Below are 12,510 nucleotides of genomic sequence, written 5' to 3' on the forward strand. Positions count from 1 at the left end.
GTTCCCACCATCCATAACCACCTAAAATGAGTTAAAACTGGAGTTTTTTGGATATCATTATGGGAATGGTTTGGGTTTGGGGCATTTTTCTAGCCAATGTTGGATTGTTAAAACAAAAAAGGGCCCGTTTCCCAAAGCTTTAAAACCGCTTTAGAATGGAAGGGAAAAAAAGGGCCTCCAAGAGGGGGTTTATTTCCTATCTCAAGGCAAAGAAAATGATCGCCAACCGTTACATTTATCATTTAGTTCCGAGTTCATGAGATAGAGGTAAAGTCGCCAACCCCCAAATGTCCCCGGGGTGAAGTTTTTCCATAGTTTTGACGAGCTCTTGTGACCTTCCACCCGAGCGAGAGAATGATGTGTTACCGGACATTAAGCCCATATCTATTCCTCCCCTATAGAATGGTCTGCAAAGTTGAAAGAGTTGAAGGACCAATCGAAGTGATTTGGCTGAGAAAGGCTTTATTAGGCCTAGTTTGCCGTCGTTGGGAGCACCCGTGTTATTTCGAGAATGAAAGAGGGTTTCGCGAATGTGTATTGATTACAAACAGCTTAATAAGGTGACAATTAGGAATAAATATCCGTATCCAAAGATTGATGATTTATTTGATCGATTGTAGGGTCTTAAATGGTTCTCAAAGATAAATTTAAGATACGGGTATCACCGAGTAAGAGTTAGAGAGAAGATATTCCAAAGAGAACCTTCGAACCAGATATGGTCACTTTTAATTTCGGGTAATGTGTTAGGATTGACTAATGCCGGCATTATTCATGGATTTGATGAACAATGTGTTTAGGCCTTTCTTAGACTTGTTTGTGATTGTGTTTTGTACAATATCTTGGTATACTCACGATCCGAGGCGGAACATGCAAATTATTTACGAACTGTCCTTAGCGTTCTTCAGGCCCGGGAGCTATTTGCAAAATTTTCAAAATGTGAGTTTTGGTTGAATTCTGTGACCTTTCTGGGACATGTTATTTCAGCCGATGGCATTCGATGATACCCGAAGATTGGTTCTCGTAAAGACTCGGCCAAGGTCCGCTTTTACACCTAAGTGTGTTTACATAGTTTTACTGGTTTGGCGGGTTATTATAGAAGATTTGCGAAGATTTTCTTCTATTTCTACACTATTGACGGCTAACTCGAAATTGGCAAAATTTCAAAGGACGGATGCTTGTGAGCGCAATTTTAGTCGGTGTGCCGAAGGATAAGCGGCGTAGGCTGGATCTCCGACACTTCCCGAAGGGTTGGAGGGCTATGTAATGTATTGTGATGCTTCAGGGGTAGGGTTGGGTTGTGTTTTGATGCAGCACGGTAAAGTTATTTCCTACGCCTCAAGGCAGTTGCGAAAATACGAGAAGAACTATCCAACCCATGATCTTAAACTAGGCACAGGATTCGTGTTGAAGATGTGGAACATTATTTGTGTGGTGTTCACGTTGATATTTATATCACAAGTGTTACACCTCACTTTCAAATCACAAGAAAGTCTTTGGCTTATTGATAGGTGATACCCTTTTTAGTATAGAAACCCGCACCGAGTTTTTAAAATATTAAGTGCTTACTTGCGTGTACAAAAGTATAAGTGCATTCTTTGCAATACGATAGGATTAGAGAAGTGAAACAAATCGAATCGTAGTGAACCGGGCGACTCGAGAATTCATGCCCTCGAGAGCACATTGACAGCCAGTTCCTACGTTGACGTCGGCATCCTTCACACCGTCAATTTCGAGTAGCCTCGAATCTCGGTGGAGTAGGGATAATGCAAGTCGACCACCGTCGATGTGGAACTGGACAAGCGGTCGACGTCCTACTCGTCAACCCACAAAATTTCTGGGACTGTTTGTCCCACCTATAAATATGGAGCCGTTATGCTTTATTTCATCAGTTTCCACTCCCCAACAAGTGCTAACCCTAAAATATTTCCCCTTTACAACTGCCATCATATTGGAGGAATTTTAGTAAGATCCGAGTCCCGTAAACCCTAGCTTCTGAAGAAGAAGGTTGTTCCTAGGGTTTCATTGAAGTTCTGAAGCTGGGGAAGTTGGAGTTGAAGTTGATCCTTGGAATCTTAGACCCCTCAAGGTATGTAAATGATTCCTACCTTTGTATTTAAGCTAATTACTAAGAGTTTTAGTGGTTTTAGATAAAGAGAAGATAGTTATGAAGGTGATAAGTTGATGAAGGGTGAGATGGTGATTGGTCGTTTTAAGAGATGATTTGGAATGGATTTGATTATATCTTGATATGTAAGAATTGATATTGTTATGGATGATGTTGTTATCGATGTTTGGATTGGGTTGAAATTGAAGGGTTAACAAGTTTACAAAGGAGATGTAGCTCCGAATTGCGAAAGTTGTAAACTAGATTAAGGTTGGTATATAAGTATGTTCTAGTGTAATAATTGGTAATTGGTCTTGTGTGTAGATTTGTCAAGCTCGGGATAGTAGCATAGCTAGCTTAAAAAGCGGATAAGGTGTCCGTTAAGGCTATTTTTCCTTCATTTTTTGGCACGATCTTATGATATGAATAAACAAGCGAGCAACGAGCTTCCATATACATTTTCTCTTATTAGAAGTACTGTGGAGTAATTCAGTCTTTGATGTTCCTATACCCCGTTTATGATTGTTCCTTATGTTCATGGGTCTTGAGATTTCTTGTGTTGATGATGTTAGCCCAAAAGATGTTCATCGGAGATAGTACGACCTTGTGTCACTCCGAGAGTTCTATGTATTCGAGTTTATTCATACATTCGTATGCGCATATTGACCGTGACCGTAAGGCGTTATATACGTGAATATTATATGTATAAAGGGTATAGGGGGAAAGGGATAGGTGTTCTATACGCGTTACCACCCGATCGGTGCGTACCTTGATAATGATATATGGATCAGCGTACAATATGCTCGTGCGCACTATTATATTATATATGGATCGGTCCGTACGTTCCCTCGCACTATTATATTATATATGGATCGAGCCGTACGTTCCTCGCACTTTTATATTATATATATGTATCGTGCTGAACGTTCCTCGGCACTATGACCTATATATATATATATATATATATATATATTCATATTATATATTATCATCGAGAGCATGAATATTATACGCCCGCGTATGGGAATTGTCGATTGCGGATTAATGCGAGTACGTTCGGATACTCAAACACACAGATGCATCCGGACGGGGCAGTTTGGCTTTGAGTTTGAGTTCCGTTTAGTGTTTCTTATGTATATGTTATCCTTATGCCTTACATGTTCCGTACATTATTAAACCGAATCCCCTATTGCTCGGGGGAGGCGGCGTTCACCCGCGAGGCTCGAACAGCGGAGATTAGGCGGTCCGGGCGTAGTAGACCTCTCCCCAGCGGTGGTCGGCGCTCCACCTGATCCGAGGCTAACATGTTTTTTTGTATGCCATTCTTTGAGATGTTTATGTATATGGGTATGACAGGCCCCGTCCCATCCTTTTTTCTACGCTTTTTATTCGCAGGTTCCGTAGACGATTATATGTATTTGACATATGATGTAGTTTTGTCGGTCATTCATTTGATTCGGAGTCGGTCCGCTGGTATGCCGTTCTTTTCGAGATGTATATGTATATGGGTATGACCGGGCCCTGTCCCGTCCTTTCTACAACCTTTATTCCAGTAGAGGTCTGTAGACAGTTGTACGTATTTGACAGATGATGTAGCCTTATCGGCTTTTATTCTTTTATGTACAGTATATGTAGCGGCCTAATCGGCTTGCATTGATCTTTTCGGTTCACACACACACACACACACACACACACACACACACACACACACATATATATATATATATATATATATATATATATATATATATATATATATATATATATATATATATAGTATAGAGATCATGATGTCTCTCCTTTCTACCGAGAGACAAGATAGCCCAAATTGAGTTTACGGGTTTTTGTTAGATAGTGTTGTTCGGATACGAGCGTAGGGGTGTTTGGTCACTAGAGATCAGGCACTCGTCGCGACTCATTGATTTGGGTCGTGACAGAAGTGGTATTAGAGCAGTTCCGTCCTAGAGTTTGTCTACAGACCGTGTCTAGTAGAGTCTTGTTTGTGGGTGTGTTGTGCACCACGCTTATAAACAGCAGGCTACAGGGAATTTAGGAAAGTGTCATTCTTTCTCTCTTAGAATGTGCGATAGAGCCATGTGCTAAGCGTTCGCTTTCTGATGATTTGTTCTGATTTCAGCGATGCCTCGTAAGAAAGCTACAGCTGCCTAGAAAGGCAAGAGAGCAGCTGGTGAGGCTACTAGCCGTACTCGACAGGCTACTAGGGCTCGGGATGAGACTCAGAGTGAGAGCCCATCTCAGACTTCACATACTCCTCAGCACCCGCCCTTACAGGTGCCCCCGTTCCCCGGCCCAGATACACCAAGGGGCGAGGTGACGTGGGATGCCGTACGCTTATTTACCAGATCAGTAGTCGCTTGCTCAATAGCGGTAGGGATGCGGTGTTGATCGGAGTGCAGATCGGGCGGTAGTTTGATAGTTAAGACTTGCCGCCTTGGGTTAGATCCTCCAGAGTTTTCTGTCTTGAAGCAAAATATGGACCCCCCAGGACTTTATTGATGGTATGCAGAGGACCTTGAGGTTTATACACGCGGATGAGGTCGAGTCAGTGGAGTTAGCTTCGTATAGGCTTCATGATATTGTGGTGGGGCCGGTGTCGGACACGGGAGCTATCTAGGGGAGAATGCCCTTCCAGCTGTCTGGCGAGAGTTTTCAGATGCTTTTATTCGCTATTATTTACCACCAGAAGTCCGACGGCCCCGAGCAGATAGGTTTTTGCTTATTGAGCACGGCAGAAGGAGTTTTCAGGAGTATTGTGTGTACTTCGATTCTCTGGCTAGATATGCCCCAGCAATGGTGGCTGAGATGAACGACAAAGTTCATCATTTCGTGGCTGGCCTAGGGCCACATTGATAGATAATTGTACGACTGTTGCACTACAGCCGGGCATCGACATCTCCCGTATACAGGCATATGCACAGAATTTAGAGGACCGTAAGCGTCAGAGGAGGACAGAGCATGAGCGTGACCGGGGCCATGGTAAGAGGGATAGATCTTTAGATATTAGGGGTGAGTTCAGGGGAGGACCGAGACAGCAGCATTCCCGGTATTCATTTCATTCAGCATGGAGTGCACCTCCGCGGTTTTCAGGTTAGAGGTTTGATCGGTCATCTTATTTTGGAGTGGGTCAGAGTTCTAGCGCATCAGGTTCTCAGTATAGATAGGAGTCAGGCCAGATGAGACCCCTTTTGCTGCGGTGTGCCCAGTGTGGCAAGTTACGGTGCGGGTCATGTCGGCTAGGCTTAAATGCTTGTTATGCTTCGTGGCGCCAAAGCATAGAACGCCGCGGTCCAATGAGAGAGAGTGGGAGTATGGTTCAGCCCCAGGTGTCTAAAGTTGGTTCTTCTTCACGAAGACGCCTTCGGGGCAAGTTTCTCGGGCATCCGAGCAGGACGTGGTAGAGAGAGGAGGGAGCATCTAGCTCGAGTGGGCCTCGGACCGCGTTTATGCATTAGTCGGGAACGATGTGATCGTGAGTTGTCTCCCGACATGATCACGAGTATATTATTAGTTTTCTCCTATGATGTATATGCATCGATTGATAAAGGTTCCACCTTATCATATGATATTCCATTTCTTGCTGGCAAGTTTGGAATAGTGCCTGACTTGATTGAACCATTTGAGGTGTCTACGCTAGTTGGTGATCAAGTTATAGCTAGGCGAGTATATCGAGGCTGTGTTGTGATAGTTTGTGACCGCCATACCTTAGCGTATTTAATTGAGTTAGATATGATTGATTTCGATGTTATTATGGGCATAGATTTGTTGGCATCTTGTTATGCAAATGTTGATTCCAGAACAAAGGTAGTTTGATTTCAGTTTCCCGATGAGCCAATCCTAGAGTAGAAGGGTAATGCTGCTTCGTCGAGGGGTAGGTTTATTTCCTACCTTAAGCCAAGAAAGATGATCAGAAAAGGGTATATTTATCACCTAGTATGGGATCGTAACGTGCAAGAAATCACCGACCCTTAAGTACGTCCCCATAGTCAACGAGTTTCCGCAAGTGTTTTCGAATTCTACGGAATAGGAGATTGACTTTCACTATCAATCTATTGCCGTATACTCAACCAATATCTATTCCTTCTTATAGAATGGCACTGCGAGTTAAAGAATCAAGGAGCAATTGTGGGATTTACTTGAAAAGGGCTTTATTAGACCCGGTACATCGCCGTGGGGAGTCCGATCTTATTTGTAAGAAAAAGAATAGCTCTTTGCGAATGTGTATTCATTATAGGCAATTAAATAAAGTGAGCGTAAAGAATAAGTATCCACTCCCGAGGATTGATGATTTATTTGACCAGTTGTGCAAGGTGCCAAATATTTCTCGAAGATAGACTTGAGGACAGGATATCATCAGGTTAGGGTGAAGGAGGAAGATATTCCGAAGATGGCATTCAGGATAAGATATGGACACTACGAGTTCCGTGTCATGTCATTCGGGTTAACTAATGATGTAGTTATATTTATGGACTTAATGAATCTTGTATTTAGACCCTTCCTGGATTTGTTCGTGATTGTATTTATAGATGATATTCTGGTTTATTCACCGTCAGAGGCTGATCATGCAGAGCATCTACGTATAGTGCTTGGAGTTCTTCGAGATAGAGAGTTGTATGACAAGTTCTCCAAATGTGAATTCCGTGGCTTTTCTTGGTCACATTATTTCAAATGAAGGCATTAGAGTTAATAGCCAAAAGGTTCAAGCTGTGAAGAATTGGCTGAGGCCTACGACACCGACAGAGATACGTAGTTTCTTGGGCTTGGAAGGATATTATAGAAGGTTCGTGGAAGGATTTTCTTCTCTTTTAGCCCCAATGACCAAGCTGACTCAGAAATTAGCTATGTTCCGGGACGGATGCATGTGGAGCGGAGTTTTCGATATTGAAGGACAAGTTGACTTCGGCTTCCTCGTCTCGACTCTTCCGAGGAATAGACGGCTATGTGATATATTGTGATGCTTCAGGTATTGGTTTGGGCAATGTATTAATGCAGCACGACAAGGTTGTCGCTTATGCTTCAAGACAATTGAAGTACCACGACAAGAATTATCCAACCCATTATCTTGCGTTAGCTGCATTGATTCATGCCTTGAAAATGTGGAGGCACTATTTATACGGTGTTCATGTTGATATTTATAATGATCATAAGAGCCTTCAGTACATCTTTAATCAGAAGGACTTGAATTTACGCTAGAGACGATGGCTAGAGTTGCTGAAAGATTATGATGTTGATATTCTGTACCATCCTGGAAAAGCTAATGTAGTAGCCGATGCTCTTAGTCATAAGTCTATGGGTAGCCTGTCACATGTGTAGCCAGACAAAAGGTGTTATGTCCCGTATCTTTACATAGGGACATTTATAAAACATACAAGTTAAAGACAAAGCGGTTTTAGGGTTCCCGATAATAATTTTCATCTCCCGATTATGAGAAACTTTCGATGCATCAAATACACATACGAATTTCGTTTGGTATAAGAACATTATTGGAGAATAAGGATTAATTGACCAAGATTGGATGACTAAGTGAGATTAAGAACTTAATTACATCATTAGTGAGCCTAAGTGGCCGTGTGGGTCCCACTTGGGATTTGGCCAACTCTTATTGGCTAAGAACTTGGTGACACATGTCCACTTTGTGGACTACAGAAAATAAAGGAATTTCTGATTCATAACCCAACTAGAATTTCATTTCAACATTACAAAGTTGGAAAGTATAGTGATAGAGAGAGAGGCTCTCGGCTAATACCTTTGAACACCCTCCTCCATTTTGATCCAAAAATCAATTTTTCCAAGTAGATAAATTCCTCATCAAGTGTATAAGGACGTGTGGTAGTTGTTGGGTAGAGACATATAGGTGTAGCATTCCATAGAGTTGAAGATCACCAAGTTTGAAGGACAAGTTACAAGGTAAGAATGATCATTGTTCTTGTGTTGTATGAACATTTGAATGTATAATTCATGCATGTTGTTGTTGGGTTGTTGTTGTGGTTGAACTTGAGGTTGAGCCGTGAGCTTGGTGAAGCAATGGTTGATTCCATTTTGCATGTATTGTTGGTAAATAAATATATGCCACCATATGTAATGGAACTAAGATTGTAGAATTGGTTTATGATGTGCATGTTAGAATTCTGTTTTCAAAGTTTAAATGAGCCATGTGTTGTAGACTTGAATGGAATTATGTTTGGTCTTCTTGTGCATATATATTGGATGTGGATTGAAGGTGTTGTAATGTGGATAAATGAGTGAAAATCGAGGTTGTAAGAATGGCATTGAAATACCGTAGGAAGATTATGGATTTTTGTGCCAAATTTTGATTGTATGTTGTTGTGCACATTGTGGTATATTGTATGTATGTTGATATGTGAATTAAGGTAACTAGTGAAACAAATCAAGTTGAGATGTATAAGCAGTCCAAACCGTGGATTGCTTTGAGGTTAGAAGTGAAGTTATGTTGTTGAATGATTGAATGTCATTATGAACATGTAGTAAAAACAAATAGTATTGTTGTATGGGCTGTTTGGCCGTGAGTTGGGACTGAATTGAATGATATACAAGCTGTCCAAAGTTCCCTAAGTCATGTTAAACAAGTTTGGAATGATATAGGAAAGGAATGACTAACAATGTTAGCTTGTAGCACTATTTATGGTTTGAATGCGAGGAAACGTCATGTCTAAGATTCATGCCTTAGAAAGAAGGGACGTTAGGTAGCCGTATTAAAATCCTTTATAGGCTAACTGTAGCTCTTGATATCTTGATATAGGATAAGTGTTGTTGGACAACAAGTACAAGTTATTATACGACTAAACGCTAAAGGTACGCATAGCCTATTCCTTCGTGCTTCTTTTTGGCATGTCCTAGAGAAAATAAAATGGAGCCTCTGGGTCACTCCCTTTGTTTATACTTCGCTAGTATGACATGTGATTGTTATTCGTCCGTAATGTTGAAAATGTTGATATAATGGAACTATGATCTCGTTATTCGTTCACATTATTCACTATATGTGATGCGTGGAGTTCTTATTCTTAAAAGGATGTATGCTTAATTTTCATAAAATGTAATATGCCAATGTCCTAAATGTCGATTTGGTTTACTATTCATTGAGTCTCAAAAATGCTTTATATATATATGTGGTTGCTTATTACTCAACACTACCGCTATATCCTTCACCGAGTCCCATTTCACATTTTCTTGCGCACAACTATTATACTATTTCAACTTTAGTCAATACTTCAAACACGTTATATATATATATATGATGATGATGATGATATGATATATGATGATTTGGAGATGGAGGCCATACTTCCTTATCCAAGTCCCCTAAGGGCGGACACGTATATGCTTATGTTTATGATGTTATGATTATAATTACCGATGAATTTCTCACTCTAAGGCCGGACACGTTATATATGTTATATACGTAATGATTATGCAACATTGATTATGAAATACTATAGTGATATTGATATGAGAACGTATGTATGAAATATGTTCAAAGGCAGAGTTTTATGAAACTGTGTTGCATTGAATCTTGTTCACCTTGTCTCGGATATGATTCCATTTTCTATGTTTCATGCTCTTACATCCACATATTCCGTACCGACCCCTTTCTTCGGGGGGGTCGTGGTTCTGGTCGTGGTGCACAACCAGCTCCACCATCTTCGGGATCCGCCGCCTAGGAGATCCATCCATCTATTTCGCAGTGCAAGGTTCACGGCATAGTTTTGCGGTATAACCTTGATACGTACATATGTTGTCGTTCCCGGGGTATGACGGGGCCCGATCCCATCATATGATGTCATTGTCACTCTTAATCAGGTCATGGTCACAAGTGTGGGTCTATGTGTGGTTGTTGTTTTGTTATATGGTTATGACTTGTGTAACCCAATACTCGTGCTTTTTGCCCCGACATATATGTTTACCATGGCGGTGTGTAACAACCTTTCTTGTGGTTTGTTGGGACGTTCCCTATATATGTATATATGAAATCTTACTAGCGAAATATGACCATTAAAGGGTATAACTCTTCGTCCAGATAGGTAGCTTCGACTTGCATATGTTTTTTCCCTTATACTTATATCAGGGTTCATGCTAGTAGTGTATGACTATAGATAACAAGTGTATACGAGTGTCCAGCTCGGGCACTAGTCATGGCCTACGGGGTTGGGTCGTGACAAAAGGGAGATAGTCCGTGAGGTTCATCAACTAGCCAGCTCCTCGGAGTTCGGCTGTTAGATTCAGGTGATGCAGGGGTTATTGTTCAAGATACCACGATGTCAACTTTGGTGGCTGAGATAAAGGAACGTCAGTAAGAGGATCCAGTGTTAATTCATTATCGAGATACAGCTTCTCAGAAAGAAAAGACACCCTTTGTGACTACAGGAGATATAGTGCTCAGGTATAGGGGTAGATTGTGCGTTCCTAATATTGCAGGGCTTCGTCAGCAGGTTATGGGGAAAGCTCATTATTCCCGCTATTCTATTCATCCGGGCACAACAAAGATGTATCACGATCTCAAGGAAGTTTATTGGGGAGATGTTATGAAAAGAGATATAGCAGGATTTGTCTCACGATGTCCAAATAGTCAGCAAATTAAGATAGAGCATTAGAAGCCTGGAGGTTTATTGCAGGTTATTGATATTCCGACATGGAAATGAGAGGTAATCAATATGGACTTCATTACAAGTTTGCCCCGTACTCCGCAAAAGTATAATTCAATATGGGTCATAGTTGATAGGCTTACAAAGTCAGCCCATTTTCTGCCTGTCAGAACTACTTATGCAACACAAGATTATGCAAAGCTTTACCTTAAAGAGATTGTACGACTTCATAGTGTTCCTAAGGCCATTATTTTAGATAGAGGGACGTAATTTACAGATAATTTCTGGAAATCTTTTCAGAATGGATTGGGGACTCAGGTGAGTCTTAGTACTGCATTTTATCCGCAGACACACGAACAAGCGAAGCATACTATACAGACACTTGAGGACATGCTGAGAGCTTGTGTGATTGACTTTTGAGGTAGCTGGGATGATCATTTACCTCTTATTGTGTTTATATATAATAACAGTTACCATTCCAGCATTCAGATGGCTCCTTATGAAGCTTTATATAGGCGGAGATGTAGATCGCCTATACGATGGTTTGATGTTGGAGAAAATCAGTTAATAGGTCCAAATTTGATACAACAAGTGGTCAACAAAGTGAAAGTGATTCAAGAAAGACTACTAGCGGCGCAGATTCAACATAAATCCTTTGCAGATAATCGGCGGCGCAAGTTAGAGTTTGAGGTAGGCGACTAGGTTTTCCTGAAATTTTTGCCTATGAAAGGAGTGATGAGATTTGGCAATAAGGGTAAGTTAAGACCTCGATACATTGGGCCATATAGAATCACTTGTACGGTGGGTAAGGTGGCATATGAGTTAGAGCTACCGTCTGATTTAGAGTCTGTACATCCAGTATTCCATATATCCATGCTGCGCAAGTGTATAGGAGATCCTTCGAGGGTTGTACCGATAGATGATATCTAGGTGACTGAGCAGTTATCATATGAGGAAACCCAGTGGCTATATTGGATAGACGGGTTCGTCGATTGCGAACAAAAGATGTGGCCTCTGTTAATGTACTCTGGAGAAATAATAATGTTGATGAAATGACTTGGGAAGCGGAAGAGGAAATGAAGGCTAAATATCCCCATTTATTCTTGTCATCTCAGGAGGCTCAGTCTGAGGCATCATCTCCTCATGGTATTGGTTTCATTTATAGTTATTGTGATTGGTCGTGTGAGGCCATGGTTTTGTATATTTTAGCATGCGGCCCTGTGTGGTATTATTTTGGGTTGCTGTGTACAGGACAGAGGAGGCTCTGCAAAAATTTTTATAGCCCATTACTTGAATGAACATTCGAGGACGAATGTTTACGGGGGGGGAAATATTACGCCCCGCTTTCGTCGCAAGAAAGTCTTTAGCTTATTGGTAGGTTATATCCTTAGTATAGAAACCCGCACCCGAGTTTTTAAAATATTAAGTGCTTACCTTGCGTGTAAAAAACTATAAGTATGCATTCTTTTTAATACGATAGGATTAGAAGTGAAACGAATCGAATCAACGCGAACCAGGCCACTCAGGGAATTCTGGCCTCAGAGCACATTAACGGTGCAAAGGGACGGCCCGTCAACATGTTGACGCTGGCTTCCTTCACACCGTCAACTTCCAGCAGCCTCTGAATCTCAGGTGGAGTAGGGACGATGCAAGTCGACGGACCGTCGACGTGTTGACGGGCCGTTTACCTGCTCGTCAACCCGCAGCCTCGGGGACTGTTTTGTCCCACCTATAAATATGGAGCCTAGTTTTATTTCATTTTCCCCCTCCCCAACAAAGGCCCCAAAA

The sequence above is a fragment of the Lycium ferocissimum genome, chromosome 6, assembly GCF_029784015.1.
Source record: "Lycium ferocissimum isolate CSIRO_LF1 chromosome 6, AGI_CSIRO_Lferr_CH_V1, whole genome shotgun sequence".
Lineage (NCBI taxonomy): Eukaryota > Viridiplantae > Streptophyta > Magnoliopsida > Solanales > Solanaceae > Lycium > Lycium ferocissimum.